Source organism: Bos grunniens, chromosome 26 (genome assembly GCF_055505025.1).
Source record: "Bos grunniens cultivar Pamir isolate PY7600 chromosome 26, Bosgru_T2T1.0, whole genome shotgun sequence".
NCBI classification, from domain to species: domain Eukaryota; kingdom Metazoa; phylum Chordata; class Mammalia; order Artiodactyla; family Bovidae; genus Bos; species Bos grunniens.
Window position 1 is genome coordinate 51860826 of NC_141190.1, and position 15320 is coordinate 51876145.

Sequence of the window (15320 nt, forward strand, 5' to 3'; positions counted from 1 at the left end):
TATACTTGAGAAGATGGTTTGATCCCTTGGGCTATACAAATCGACGAGCGTAGACAAATGCATAGTGACAGGGGTCCATCCTGAAGCGTCACAGGGAACACTTCAGCCCCTTCAGCAGATGATCTGCTCATCATCTGTGTGGCTGTGCTTTTCCTAGAATGTCATAAATGAGGTCATACCCCAGACTGCATTCTTTCACTGAGTGATAGCACGTGAGAGTTAACCATGCTTTTCAAGGTCTGGTGGTTCATTCCTTACTACTGATGAGTAATACTCCATTGCATGTGTATGGGAGGAAAAACAATTTTCACTCTGCCCTTCCATAATACAAGACAAATGACTAGGAGAAAAAACAGAAGCATACCTCCTCTATGCTTCCTTGGTGGCTTTGTGGTAAAGAATCTGCCTGTAATACAGGAGACTTGGGTTTGACCCCTGGTTTGGGAAGATCTCCTGGAGAAGGAAATGGCAACCCACTCCAGTATTCTTGCCTGGGAAATCCCGTGGACAGAGGAGCCTGGCGGGCTACAGTCCGTGGGGTCGCAAAGAGGTGAACACGACTTAGTGACTAAAACAACAAATAGCTTCTGTATACAGGGGAGCTACCAAAGAAACCGGAGTCACTCCCTGAAATGTCCAAAGTCATCATCTTAAATGCCATCTTCAGCTAAAAACAAGACCCTGAGGAATGGGAGAAGCCCATTATGGAAGGTAATTACACAGAACACAGTAAAGAAGGGTATGATTGTTTATAGCTTTAAGTTGGGACCTCTCCATTGATAAGTTACTTGAGTTTTAATTAGCCTTTTATTTCTGGTGCAAATAGAGACAACCCTTAAATGCAGAGATTTCCCTGTTGTAAATGTCCATCACAAAATGGCAATTGCTACTTAGTTTACTGAGAGTCCTCTTTTTTTTTTTTTTTTTCATGAAAGTGGACTTAAGCAATCCTCACAGCAGAGAGGCATATTTTGGGGTAGCATGTTCTACTTGCTTTGACATGGATATACCCGATTTGATTATGGATTCATCTGTTGAAGAATACCCTGATTACGTCAGGCTTTTAACTACTATGGATAGTGCTGCTGTGCCTAAGTTCATCTTTGTTTGCGTTTGGGCATGGATTTTTCAAAGCAGTTTCCTAAATACTGGAAGTACGATTGTTGGATCCCAAGGTGAGGTGTGTTTAGCTTTAGAGAAAACTTCCCAACTGTGTTACAAGGTGGCTGTGCATGCATCCCACCAACAGTGAGGGAGCGTTCCTGCTATTCCTCAGCCTGCAGCAATTGGTATTGTCATATATTTAGAGTTTAGCAGCCTAATCGGAGAAGGCAATGGCACCCCACTCCAGTACTCTTGTCTGGAAAATCCCATGGACAGAGGAGCCTGGTAGCCTGTAGTCCATGGGGTCGCTAAGAGTCGGACACGACTGAGCGACTTTACTTTCACTTTTCACTGTCATGCATTGGAGAAGGAAATGGCACCCCACTCCAGTGTTCTTGCCTGGAGAATCCCAGGGACGGGGGAGCCTGGTGGGCTGCTGTCTATGGGGTGACACAGAGTCAGACACGACTGAAGCGACTTAGCAGCAGCAGCAGCCTAATATGTGTAGTGTGATAGCTTGTGACTTTAATTTGTAATTCCCTAACAGAGGATGGGATGGCTGGATGGCATCACTGACTCGATGGACGTGAGTCTGAGTGAACTCTGGGAGTTGGTGATGGACAGGGAGGCCTGGCGTGCTGTGATTCATGGGGTCGCCAAGAGTCGGACACGACTGAGGGACTGATCTGATCTGATCTGAATGGTGTATGATGTTGAACTATCTGTATAACATTTGGCTGGGTGTCTGTTCAGATCTTTACTTATTTATACGGTTGTTCAAGAGGTCTTTGTCTATTTTGTGTCCAAATCCTGTATCAGATATGAATTTTGCAAATATTTTTCTCCTAGTTTGTGGCTTGTATTTTGATTTTCTGAATGAGGTCTTTCAGAATAGACATCTTTATTTCTATAAAGTCCACAATATTTTTCTTTTGTGGACTGACAGCTTGTGTGTTAAAACTCAAAGCTCATGATATACAGGCCAAACCCAGGGTCATGTAGATTTTCTATGTTTATGTCCACGGTTTTGATAGTTTCAAAATTTAAGTGTCTGTTAATAAATTTGAGCGAATTTGGTGACTACATTTCATTCTATACAGTTTCAAGTTAATTATTCCTTAACTATTTTGGAGAAGTTTTGGATATTGGCAATATTTCAGTTTGAATTTCCATAGTTTAATGGACCTAAGCAGAACTGCCCTGAGGGGCGGAGTCTCCACTTAGCTGTGCCTGCGCGAGTGAGGCCGGGCATGCTCCAGTTAGAGACGCGTGTAGGCATGTGGTCCTTGGAGTTAATCAGAGCAACTAAACGGAAAAACGATCCAAGTGACTCCAGACACTGCCAGTGCGGTCGTGAAGGGGAAAGGCTTGAGCCGCATTGCAGGACCGGAATACGGAAAGTGTGTGCTAGCTTCCTGCACTCGCATTCCAGAGCACTTCCAGAAGGACCGAGGGGATCTCCGAGGCCCTTATTAGGAAAACAGAGTCCTTGAACCAGGCGGCGTGGGCAGGCGGAGAAGGCGGCGTGGGCCTGGCCGTCCCTGCGCAGCTGTCTCCTGCCCGCCGCGCAGGGGCCTTTCCACGGCGAGTTCCCCTGTTCACAACGGGCGGTGGAGCAGGCCCTCTGAGAGGCTGGACCACAGTGGGAGCTGCTGAGCAGCTCAGGTCCTGCGGAGGCTCCTGTGAGCCACACGTCTCAGGGCGAGGAGTCAGGAGGAGACACAGCAGCCCAGAAGGGTGAGGGCCGAGGAAAGGGCCTTAAAAAGGCTAAGTTCCAGATTCCCAGGAACCAGGTGTTTCCATTTTAGGTGGTGAGTCTGTGTGTCAGATGTCTGTCCCGGCGCTGGCACATGGGCTCCTGGAAGCCCTGGGCGGCTGCATGTGGCCCAGGGGCCCTGTGTGCCCGGCTGTCACCACACAGTGACGCTGCCCACGTGTCCACACTGGACCAGTCGGAGAGGACGCTCCTCCAGGCCCAGAGAGCGGGCTGAGAAGCAAGAGGACTGGGACGGGGTGGGAGCCTGCTGTGCCCTTTATCTTCCCAGTTCTGGCTTTCTTGGAGCAAAGATCCTCGGGACCTGCTGGTGCTTCAGCTTTCCTCAGCCTATGCCGGCTCTGCCAACAACAAAGAGTGAGTTTTTTCCATGCGTTTCTAAGTCATTTAGACTCTGCTGCATTCTGTGTTTCATTCTGTGATACTCTCATATCCTAAATAACTAAATTTGAATAGATTATGATTTACTAACTGAGGTCTAAAGATCTATGGGTTTATATAAATGCACGGTGATAGATATTCATCTGAAATGTCAGTTCAGTCGCTCAGTTGTGTCTGACTCTTTGCGACCCCATGGACTGCAGCCCGCCAAGCTTCCCTGTCCATCACCAACTCCCGGAGCTTACTCAAACTCACGTCCATCGAGTCGGTGATGCCATCCAACCATCTCATCTGTAATGCATCAGATGGAATATTGAACCTCCTACCTCATAATCTTTTTCTAAGTCTGTTTTGCCTTTTTCAGAATGTCATATAAATGGGGTCATTAGTGTGTAGACTGGATTCTTTCACTTGGCAATATACATGTAAGATTCAACCATGGATTTTGCTTGGTTTGATATTTCATTCTGTTATATTTCCGAATACTATTCCGTTGCATGTGTGTTGGAGGAAAAATAATGTTCTCTTTATATTTCTCTTTTCCTCATTGAGACTTTCCCCCGCAATGAAAGGCAGATGAACTGGAGGAAAACAGAAGCTTATTACCATGCATACCCCCTATACGCTTGTAAGGTACCTAGGAAAACCTGAAATGGCCCACGCCTGTGATTTATGTGCTATCTTTAGCTAAGAACAAAAGAAAGATATTGTGGGGGGTGTAGTGGAATGATTTGGGAGGTTTGGAGGCAAAGCACAGTAAACAGGGGTCTGGATAGTATGCAGATTTACATCCAGGCCATCTCCACGGACTAGCTTCTCTTAAGGCTTAGTTATCCTTCCATTTCTGGTACACAGGTGGAGGCAGCCTTACAAGTGGAGATTTCCATAATAAATATAAGTTTAATTCCTAAAAGGGCATTTTCACACATCCTCCTGGATCTGCTGTTTTTTAAATGTCAGTCCAGAATGATCCTGATGTCAAAAAGACACAACTTGGGGTGGCATATTTTGCTCCCCTTGATGTACATGTGCCCTAATTTGCTTATGAATTAATTTACAAAGTAACATTCTGATGTCTTTCAGTTTTTAACCAATTTTTAACCCAGTATAGAGCTACTGTGCATTATTTTATGCTAGTTTTTGTTTGAACACAGTGTTTCAAAGCTGTTGTCTAAATACAAAAGGTATAGTGTTGCATCCTAGATGAGTCTGTTTAGCTTTGGAAAAAAATGTCAGGCTGTCTTCCAAAGGTGGCTGTGCACGCATCCCACCAGGATCTTGAGTATGTTTTTTTACGGTTGTTTACTGTCAGTGTACCCTCTGTGGCCAGGTGTCTGTTTCAGTCTTTACCAACTATTAACTGGTTTGTTTGCTCTAGAGTTCTTGGTATAATTTGAATCAAAATTCTTGATCAGATATGCGTTTTTTAAATTATTAATGTTTGGCCGTGCTGGGTCTTCGTTGTGTGGGCTTTTGTCTAGTTCTGGCGAGCAGGGGCTACGCTAGTTGTGGCGCGTGGGCTTCTCACTGGTGGCTCCTGTTGTGGGACACAGGCTCTGGGGCTCATGGGCTCAGTAGCTGCAGCTTCCGGGATCTAGAACACAGGCTCAGTGGTTGCGGTGCGTGGGCTTAGCTGCTCCACAGCATGGACAGGGATCCAACCTACGTCTCCTGCATTGGCATGAAGATTCTTTAATATTCAGCCACCAGGGAAGCCCTCAGCCATGTTTTAGATTCTAGTTTGCCACACCTGTATCTGGTGAGAGAGGCCAGTATCAAGAGGCTGGGAGTGCTCAGCCACAGTTCTGGCTGTGCCATTGAAAGCTTTGGGGGCTTTGGTGAGCTCCTCAACTTTCCTGGGACTGCTTCCTCTCTTCAAAAATGCCCTGCTGTTGGACTGTACCCCGCCAGGCCCCTCTGTCCATGGGATTTCCCAGACAAGAATACTGGAGTGGGTGCCATTTCCTTCTGCACAGATACACATTTGGAAGATATTTTCTCCTGGTTTGTGATTTTGACACAGGAAGGGGGAACCCCTTCCACGGCCTGAGAGCAGGCTCTTGTCTGATACTTGGAAATGAATTGTCCGAGGCGACATGTGCTGTCAAAGAGACGTTATTGGGAAGGGCTGCTTGGGTGGAGGGCAGGAGGGTGAGGGAAGCTGAGAGAACTGCTCTGCCATGTGGCTCACAGTCTCAGGTTTTATGGGCATTGGGTTAGTTTCTGGTTTGTCTCTGGCCAGTCATTCTGAATTGGGGTCCTTCCCGGTGGCATATGCATCACTCATCCAAGGTGGATTCTGGCAAGGAGGATCCTGGGAGGTTGGTAAGACCTGCGGATTGGAGTCTCCTATCTCCTTTGACCTTTCCTGAATTCTGGTTGGTGGTGGCTTCTTAGTTCCTTGTTCTTACCCAGGACCTCCTGTTGTAAGACGACTCCTGCAGGTGGTTTCTCTGGTGCCCGGCAAGGACGGGCGGGTGGTTTTGGTTAGTGGTTCCCCTAACACTTTGTCCTTTGGTTTTTTTGAGTAAGGTCCTTTACAGAGTGAATGTATACATTTTTAAAAGTCAGTGTTTTAATTAATTTATTTAAAACATTTTGTATATTGGCTTTTTTGTTGTGTTTTAGAACTCATCACCAGACTCAAGGTCATGTAGGTCTTTTGTTGTTTTCTAAACTGTTTATAGTTTTTAATTGAAATGTGGTGTCAGTTGCAAAGTTTGTGTTTATGCTCCTTTCATTCCGTATGGTTTTTAATCAATTGTTCCCTGGCCGTGTGTTGAGCAGGGTCATGGAGATTTTTGGCTCCATTTCAGTTTGGGTTTCCAGTCTGAGCGCTCACAGCAGAGCTGCTTCTGGGTGAGCCCTCTGAGGTCTGTGAGCGCGGGGCTGCCCGCTCTTCTCTGGCGGCCCGCAGGGGGCGCCAACCCCCCTCTGACCCGTGGGCGCAGGACGTTTGCCTTCGGACTCGGCTCAGTGAGCAACTGGCGGGAGCTTTGTCTCCTCAGCACCGTGAGGGCTGAGGCTTCTGGATAACCGGGCTGCGTCCAGGCTGAGAGGAGCGGGGTTGCCTCAGTGCCCACCAGCAAGGAGGCGCTGCAAGAGGGAAAAATGAGGACGAAGTAGACGTTTCCTGTGTCCAGCTGAGCGCTGACCGGAGGTCCATCTCAGAGGACTGGGGCGGGGCGGGGAAGAGCTCCATGTGCAAACGGCGGGTTTTTAGTTAGATTTCTGTTAGATGATCTAGAGGATGGCCAGTGATGCTCTCTGGTGTAGGTGGCCAGTTTTCTGTCACTTTCTTGAAAGGACTGTCCTTTCATCTTTGCACGTTCTTGGCTTGATTTTCATGAACTGTCCACATACATGTGGCTTTATTCCCGGCGCTCTATTCTTTCCTCAAGTCCCTGTGCCCGTGTTTGTGCCAGTTCCTCACTGTTGTGGTTACTACAGCTCCATGATGTGGTTTGAAGTCAGAGAGGAAGATGCCTCCAGGTTCATTCTTCTTTCTCAGAGTCTTTTTGGCTGTTGAGGGTCCTTAGTTGTTGCAGAATATTATTAGGAATATTCTATGAATATTTCTATGAAAAATGCCATTGGATATTATGTTTTGATTGCAGTGCATTTGCTGATGGCTTTGGTTGGAATGGACATTTTAATAACTCATTCTTCCAGTGCATGAGCATGGAATATTTTCCCGTTTATTTGTGTTTTCTTTGATGTCTTTATCAGTGCTTTCTAGTTTTCTGACTACTGGGCTTTATGTCCTTGGTTACATTTTTTCTTAATATTTGTTTCTGATTGTTATTAGTGTATGGAAACACAACTGATTTTCGTATATTGATTCAGATTGTAAATTGTAGTATTTTATATGATTGTAAATTGATCCCAAATTATTCAACTTTACTGAATGTATTCTAACAACTTTATGTGGGAAATTTTATTTGTAAATTCCATGTGGACTCCTTCAAGGGCAATGAGCATCAAAACTTCCCTTGAACTTCGTCTGGGTAAGTCCTGGCCTCTGTAAGAAAGTTTCAAGCCAAAAAAAAAAAAAAAAAAAGAAAGTTTCAAGCCTGTCTGATCTGATTTTCTTTTGTGGTATTGACATGGTTGTTTTGAAAAATAATTTACTTTTCAGTAACTTAAAATGTGCAGGAAACTCTTAATAATGGTAAAAAAAAAAAAAAAACAAAACCCAAAAAACCTCACATTTGCCACATCACCTAAAATACTCCATGCGTTTTACCCAAAATGGGTGCCTTCTCCTGCGGAACCAGCACATAATCTCCAAAATCAGGAAATCATATAGTTTCTACATTGTAATGTAATCCACAGCCCCACTTCCACCTTCAGCAATTGTCCAATGGTGTGAATGTATCCTTTTTCCCTCCTCATCCAATTTTTTTAAGACTGTTACTGAGATTTTCAGTCATGTGGACAAACGTGGTGGATGTAAAGCAGACATGGTGAATGTGGGATCTGGGTGGCCTTTTCTATATGGGGTTTTTCACTAAAGATGTTTTTAATGTTTATTCATTTTGTAACATGTACCAATACTACATTCTTTTTCCCCATAGTAATTAAACATAAATAACATGCCATTTACCATTTACATATTTGTAAGCATACAGTGTTGTAGTATGAACTACCTTTCCTTGTTTTGCAAACCAGTTTAATAATGTGTGCCTTGTGCGTGCTTTGGAGAAACTCGGGAAACTGAGTCAGTGACTGAAATGGCCCAAGATATCACCTTAGATACCATCGTCATCTAAACACAAAACAGGGGTTTCCTGGTGGTCCAGTGGCTAAGACTGGACACTCCTTAAGAAGGAGGCCCAGGCTCCATCCCTGATCCGAGAACTAGATCTCCCATGCCACAATGAAGAGTTTGCATGCTGTAACTAAATATCTGGCTTGCCTCAACGAAGGTCCACCTGGTGCAGCCAAATAAAAAAAACAAATAAATATTAACAAATAAAACAAATAAAACTAAAGGAAAGGAAGGGTATGGTTGTTGTACAGATTTACGTCTTAGCTTTCCCTATTGATAAAAAAAGAGTTTCACAAGACTGTCATCCTTCTATCTGATATATACAGAGAACTCCTTTGAAATGAGATTTCTCTTGTAAATGTGACTCAGAAGAGCCATCTTGAACTTGGGTTTCAGAGATGATCATGTGTCGTCTTAAAAAAAACATTAATTAAGTCCAACGAATTCTCATGCTGAAGGGGTATATTTTGGGGTAGCATTTGCTCCCCTTCACTTTGGATGTATCCCAATTTGCTTACACAGTCATCTACCAAAGACATCCTGATATTTGAAAGTTTTTAGCTATTAGAAGTAGAGCTCCTGTGTCTTAATTGTGTGATAATTTTTGCCTGGATGCTTTTTCAAAGCTGTTTACTAAGTACTAGACAGGTAGTGTTCAGGTCACAGGTGAGCCTTGTTTAGCTGTGGAAAGATTCAGCTAAGTTTCTCTGTGGCATGTGGGATCTTCCTGGGTAAGGGATTGAACTTGAGTGTCTTGCATCGTCAGGCAGATTCTTTACCACTGAGCCACCAGAGAAGCCCCGCCCCCTGCCCCCCTTTTTGAATTTCCTGGATCTAATAGGTGTGCAGTGCTACCTTACTGTTGTTTTAGTTTGTAATTTCCTTATGATATATGATTTTGAGTATTTTTGATATGCTGATTTACTGTCTTTATATTTTCTTTGGCCAGGTGTTCAGATTTACACATTTTTAATGAGGTTGTTTGTTCCAGATTTTTTGTTATAGTTGGAGTACAATCCAGAAGTAGATGTTTTTTGGGAACACCTTTGCTTTCTCCATGATTCAATGAATGTTGTCAACTTGATCTCTACACTTACAGTAATAAAAGAACCATTGCTATTTAGAATGTGGGGGCTTTAGGGAGGTTATTAGGTCATGAAGGCTTTGCTTTGCCCTCATGAACTGAATTAGTGCCTGCTCATGCTTAGTCGTGTCCAACTCTGTGACCCCATGGACTGTAACCTGCCAGGCTCCTCTGTCCATGTGGTTCTCCAGGCAAGAATACTAGAGTGGGTTGCCATTTCCTGATCTAGGGAACATTACCTACACAAGGATCAAACTCAGGATTCCTGCATTGCAGGAATATTCTTTACTTTCTGAGCTACCAGGGAAGCCCATGAACTGGATTAGTGCCCTCGTAAAACCACATAGTGCCCTTGCCCCATGTGATGTGTGGGCACAGCAAAAATACAGCCATCTACAAACCAGGAAGAATGCTGTCATCAGAACCCAATCCAATCTTAGACTTCCAGCTTTCAGAACAGTGATAAATAAATGCTTATGTTATAATTACTATAGCAGTCCAAACAAGCTAAAACAATCATCAACATAATGTTCAGGTATCAACAGAGTTTTCACCAGAAGACTATGCATCAGAGAATGTGTTCTGTTTGATTTCACTTGTGTGAAATTCAGAAAAAGACACAAACTACGTAGAGTGCTAACAGTAAAGATTCATCTAAGTTGAGGAATCCTGACTCGGAAGGAAGAGGAGAAGTTTGTCTGATGTAGTGTTGGTCTTCTACTCGGTTTAGAAGTTTGGTCATAAGGCATTTTTACTTGGAAAAAAATTCAATAAATTGTAAACTTATGTTTTGTGCACATTTTGAACGTGTATTATAAATGTTTGAAATATGTTACAAATGATACTACTCTTCAAAGCAGCAAAACTTCCTTTGACTATGAAAGCAGTCTCTTTGTCTACTGAAGGCAGAACGTATTCGTTTGTGAGGGCTGCTATAACTAAGTACCACCGACGGGGGTGGCTTAAACAAAAGAGACTGATTTCCTTGCAGTTTGGAGGATAGTAATTCAAGATCAAAATGTTGGTAGGGTTGGTTTCATTCTGAAGCTTCCGTCTGGCTTATAGACAGCCATCACCTCCTGTGTCTCTCACAGTCTTTCCTGTGTGTATTCTTGTGTTCTAATCTCCTTTCTTAAAAAAGATACCAGTCATCTTGGGTTAGGATGCACTATTTGAACTGATTACAATTTAATTTCCTCTTTAAAAACTATATCTACAAATTCAGTCGTATTCAGAAGTACTGGGAGTCAAGATTTTGATATATGGATATTAAATAAGCTTTTCAACCCATAACCCAAAGTGAGATGGTAATAGGCTGTGGTACAAAGTTATGATAATTGTGTGGAAGAAATTGTGTTAAATTGGATTAAACAAATATTGCGGGTAACAGAATATGGCACGAGTATCGATGGCAGACATCAGTATTATGATGTAGACTTCCCAGTGTATGAAGGAGAATATGGACACGGAATCTAAAAAAGAAAAGCACTAGAAACCAGTTGGGCCCCATGGCAAATCTGCATTGTACCCAATTGTTATTTCTCCAGAGAACTCATGTAGTGCAAAATACTGTCTAACAAAGCAATCACTTAATACTCACCTATATGTATAATCTCTTAAGGAAATGGCATCAATCTACAGATAATATAAATCCTGCCTGCATTATTCAGCAGAAGAGCCATGATATTGATGCTCTTTCTAAAATGGCTGTTCCTTCAAAGGTATGTAGACTTCTGTATTATACATTTATTTATAACCATCAAAACTCTGCTTTCTTATTTGGGCAATCATGTGCCAAAACTAGACTTATGATTCATAAATGACAAGAAAGAAAAAGGAAATACCAATGGCCAGAAAAGTGTGGATATTTACTATTTTAGGTACTATTACTTATATAATTCATTGAGTCATTTAGGTGGATGATGAATATATTGAATGCCATTCTCTGTGATTCTTTACTTAATGACTAATAGCTACTACCATTTATTGATGACTACCCAGTCCATGGATGTACAAAGTGTCAGAAAGGACTGAGCATGCACACACACACAGACATGTATGGAGAACAGTATGTTCCATAGTGCACACTTTCTGTTGCATGATCCTCAAAATAAACCTACCCATATAAGGAATCCATTTTGACCAAAAAAAAAAAAAAAAATGATGAAGCCCAGAAATATTAAGAAACATTGTCCAGAGTGCATGGATCAAAATTGTTAAAGCCAGAATGGGAATTCAACAAGTTGACTCCATAGCCCATGTTTTTACCAGTGAATTCTACTCAGTTCAGTTCAATCACTCAGTCGTGGCCGACACTTTGCAACCCGTGGACTGCAGCAGGCCAGGCCTCCGTGTTCATCACCAATTCCTGGAGTTTACTCAAACTCATGTCCACTGAGTTGGTGATGCCATCCAACCACTTCATCCTCTGTCATCCACTTCTCCTCCCACCTTCAATCTTTCCCAGCATCAGGGTCTTTTCAAATGAGTCAGTTTTTCACATTAGGTGGCCAAAGTATTGGAGTTTCAGCTTCAATATTAGCCCTTCCAATGAATATTCAGGATTTATTTCCTTTAGGATGGACTGGTTGGATCTCCTTTCTGTCCAAGGGACTCTCAAGAGTCTTCTCCAACACCACAGTTAAAAAGCAACAATTCTTCAGTGCTCAGCTTTCTTTATAGTCCAACTCTCACATCCATACATAACTACTGGAAAAATGATAGCCTTGACTAGATGGACCTTTGCTGGAAAAGTAGTCTCTACTTTTTAATATGCTATCTAAGTTGGTAATAACTTTCCTTCCAAAGGGTAAGTGTCTTTTAATTTCATGGCTGCAGTCACCATCTGCAGTGATTCTGGAGCTCCAAAAATAAAGTCTATCACTGTTTTCACTGTTTCCCCATCTTTTTGCTATGAAGTGATGGGACCAGATGACATGACCTTAGTTTTCTGAATGTTGAGCTTTAAGCCAATCTTTTCACTCTCCTTTCATCACTTTCATCAAGAGGCTCTTTAGTTCTTCTTCACTTTCTGCCATAAGGGTGGTATCATTTGCATATCTGAGGATGTTGATATTCCTCCCAGCAATCTTGATTCCAGCTTGTGCTTCATCCAGCCCAGTGTTTCTCATGATGTACTCTGCATATCAGTTAAATAAGCAGTGTGACAAGATACAGCCTTGACAGACTCCTTTGCCAGTTTGGAACCAGACTGTTGTTCTAACTGTTGCTTTCTGACCTACATATAGATTTCTCAAGAGGCAGGTCAAGTGGTCTGGTATTCCCATCTCTTCCAGAATTTTCCACAGTTTATTGTGATCCACATAGTCAAAGGCTTTGGCATAGTCATTAAAGCAGAAATAGATGTTTTTTTCTGGAACTCTCTTGTTTTTTCAATGTTTTTCCAACAGATGTTGGCAATTTGATCTCTGGTTCCTCTGCCTTTTCTAAAACCAACTTGAACATCTGGAAGTTCATGGCTCATGTATTGCTGAAGCCTGGGTTGGAGAATTTTGAGCATTAGTTAACTCGTGTATGAGATGAGTGCAATTGTGTGGTAGTTTGAGCATTCTTAGGCATTGCCTTTCTTTGTGATTGGAATGAAAACTGACATTTTCCAGTCCCATGGCCACTGCTGAGTTTTCCAAATTTGCTGGCATACTGAGTGCAGCACTTTCACAGCATCGTCTTTTAAGATTTGAAATATCTCAACTGGAATTCTATCACCTCCATTAGCTTTGTTCACAGTGATGCTTCTTTTTTTTTTAATTTTTATTTTATTTTTAAACTTTGCAATATTGTATTAGTTTTGCCAAATATCGAAATGAATCCACCACAGGTATACCTGTGTTCCCCATCCTGAACCCTCCTCCCTCCTCCCTCCCCATACCCTCCCTCTGGGTTGTCCCAGTGCACCAGCCCCAAGCATCCAGTATCGTGAATCGAACCTGGACTGGCGACTCGTTTCATACATGATATTGTACATGTTTCAATGCCATTCTCCCAAATCTCCCCACCCTCTCCCTCTCCCACAGAGTCCATAAGACTGATCTATACATCAGTGTCTCTTTTGCTGTCTCGTACACAGGGTTATTGTTACCATCTTTCTAAATTCCATATATATGCGTTAGTATACTGTATTGGTGTTTTTCTTTCTGGCTTACTTCACTCTGTATAATAGGTTCCAGTTTCATCCATCTCATTAGAACTGATTCAAATGTATTCTTTTTAATGGCTGAGTAATACTCCATTGTGTATATGTACCACAGCTTTCTTATCCATTCATCTGCTGATGGGCATCTAGGTTGCTTCCATGTCCTGACTATTATAAATTCAGTGCTGCAATGAACATTGGGGTACACGTGTCTCTTTCCCTTCTGGTTTCCTCAGTGTGTATGCCCAGCAGTGGGATTGCTGGATCATAAGGCAGTTCTATTTCCAGTTTTTTAAGGAATCTCCACACTGTTCTCCATAGTGGCTGTACTAGTTTGCATTCCCACCAACAGTGTAAGAGAGTTCCCTTTTCTCCACACCCTCTCCAGCATTTATTGCTTGTAGACTTTTGGATCGCAGCCATTCTGACTGGTGTGAAATGGTACCTCATAGTGGTTTTGATTTGCATTTCTCTGATAATGAGTGATGTTGAGCATCTTTTCATGTGTTTGTTAGCCATCTGTATGTCTTCTTTGGAGAAATGTCTATTTAGTTCTTTGGCCCATTTTTTGATTGGGTCATTTATTTTTCTGGAGTTGAGCTGTAGGAGTTGCTTGTGTATTTTTGAGATTAGTTGTTTGTCAGTTGCTTCATTTGTTATTATTTTCTCCCATTCTGAAGGCTGCCTTTTCACCTTGCTAATAGTTTCCTTTGTTGTGCAGAAGCTTTTAAGTTTAATTAGGTCCCATTTGTTTATTTTTGCTTTTATTTCCAATATTCTGGGAGGCGGGTCATAGAGGATCCTGCTGTGATGTATGTCGGAGAGTGTTTTGCCTACAGTGATGCTTCTTAAGGCCCACTTGACTTTGTCTTCCAGGATGTCTGGCTCTAGGTGAGTGATCACACCATCGTGGTTATCTGGGTCATGAAGATCTTTTTTGTACAGCTCTTCTGTGTATTCTTGCCACCTCTTCTCAATATCTTCTGCTTCTGTTAGGTCCATACCACTTCTATCCTTTATCGTGCTCCTCTTTGCATGAAATGTTTTCTTGGTATCTCTAATTTTCTTGAAGTGATCTTTAGTCTTTCCCATTCTATTTTTTCCTCTATTTCTTTGCCAAGGAAGCCTTTTTTTCTGATCTCCGAGGAAGGTTTTCTTATCTCTCCTTGCTATTGTTTGGAACTCTGCATTTGAATGGGTATATCTTTCCTTTTCTCCTTTGATTTTCACTTCTCTTCTTTACTCAGCTATGTGTGAGGCCTTCTCAAACAACCATTTTGTGTTTTTGCACTTCTTTTTCTTAGGTATCATCTTGATCCCTGCCTTCTGTACAATGTCATGAACCTCCGTGCATACTTCTTTAGGCACTCTGTCTATCAGATCTAATCCCTTGAATCGATTTGTCCCTTTCCCTGTATGATTGTAAGGGATTTGACTTAGGTCATAGCTGAATGGTCTAGTGGTTGTCCCTACTTTCTTCAATTTAAGTCTGAATTTAGCAAGTGAATTTGGCAAGTGGATTTGGATAATAATTGTCACCTCTTTTTTTTTTTTTTTTTTTAAAGTGAACCACTTTCTCTACTCTTTTGAGATTTGCTTCAGTGTTGCATGAAGAATGATGATGTCAAGGTTCTTGGTTAAGTCATGTTCCTGGTTTTAGTTTCCAATTTTCAAAGTAATTTGTGGGTGACCTTGAACCACTCATTTTGTGTCATTCATCCAGTTAATTTTTAGGATGAAGTATCTGACCTCCAAGATCACTTCTGGCTCATAATCTCCCCAAATCTTGATTCTTTTGGAGAATTTAAAGCAATTTTGCTATTTGCATAAAATTCAGGATAGTTCTGTAAAGCACTTTAAAAAATGGATCTCATTCATACATTTATTTATATATCTATCAATTTTTTTTATAGTTAAGCAATGGCATCCCACTCCAGTACTCTTGCCTGGAAAATCCCATGGAAGGAGGAGCCTGGAAGGCTGCAGTCCATGGGGTCGCTGAGGGTCGGACACGACTGAGCGACTTCACTTTCACTTTTCACTTTCCTGCATT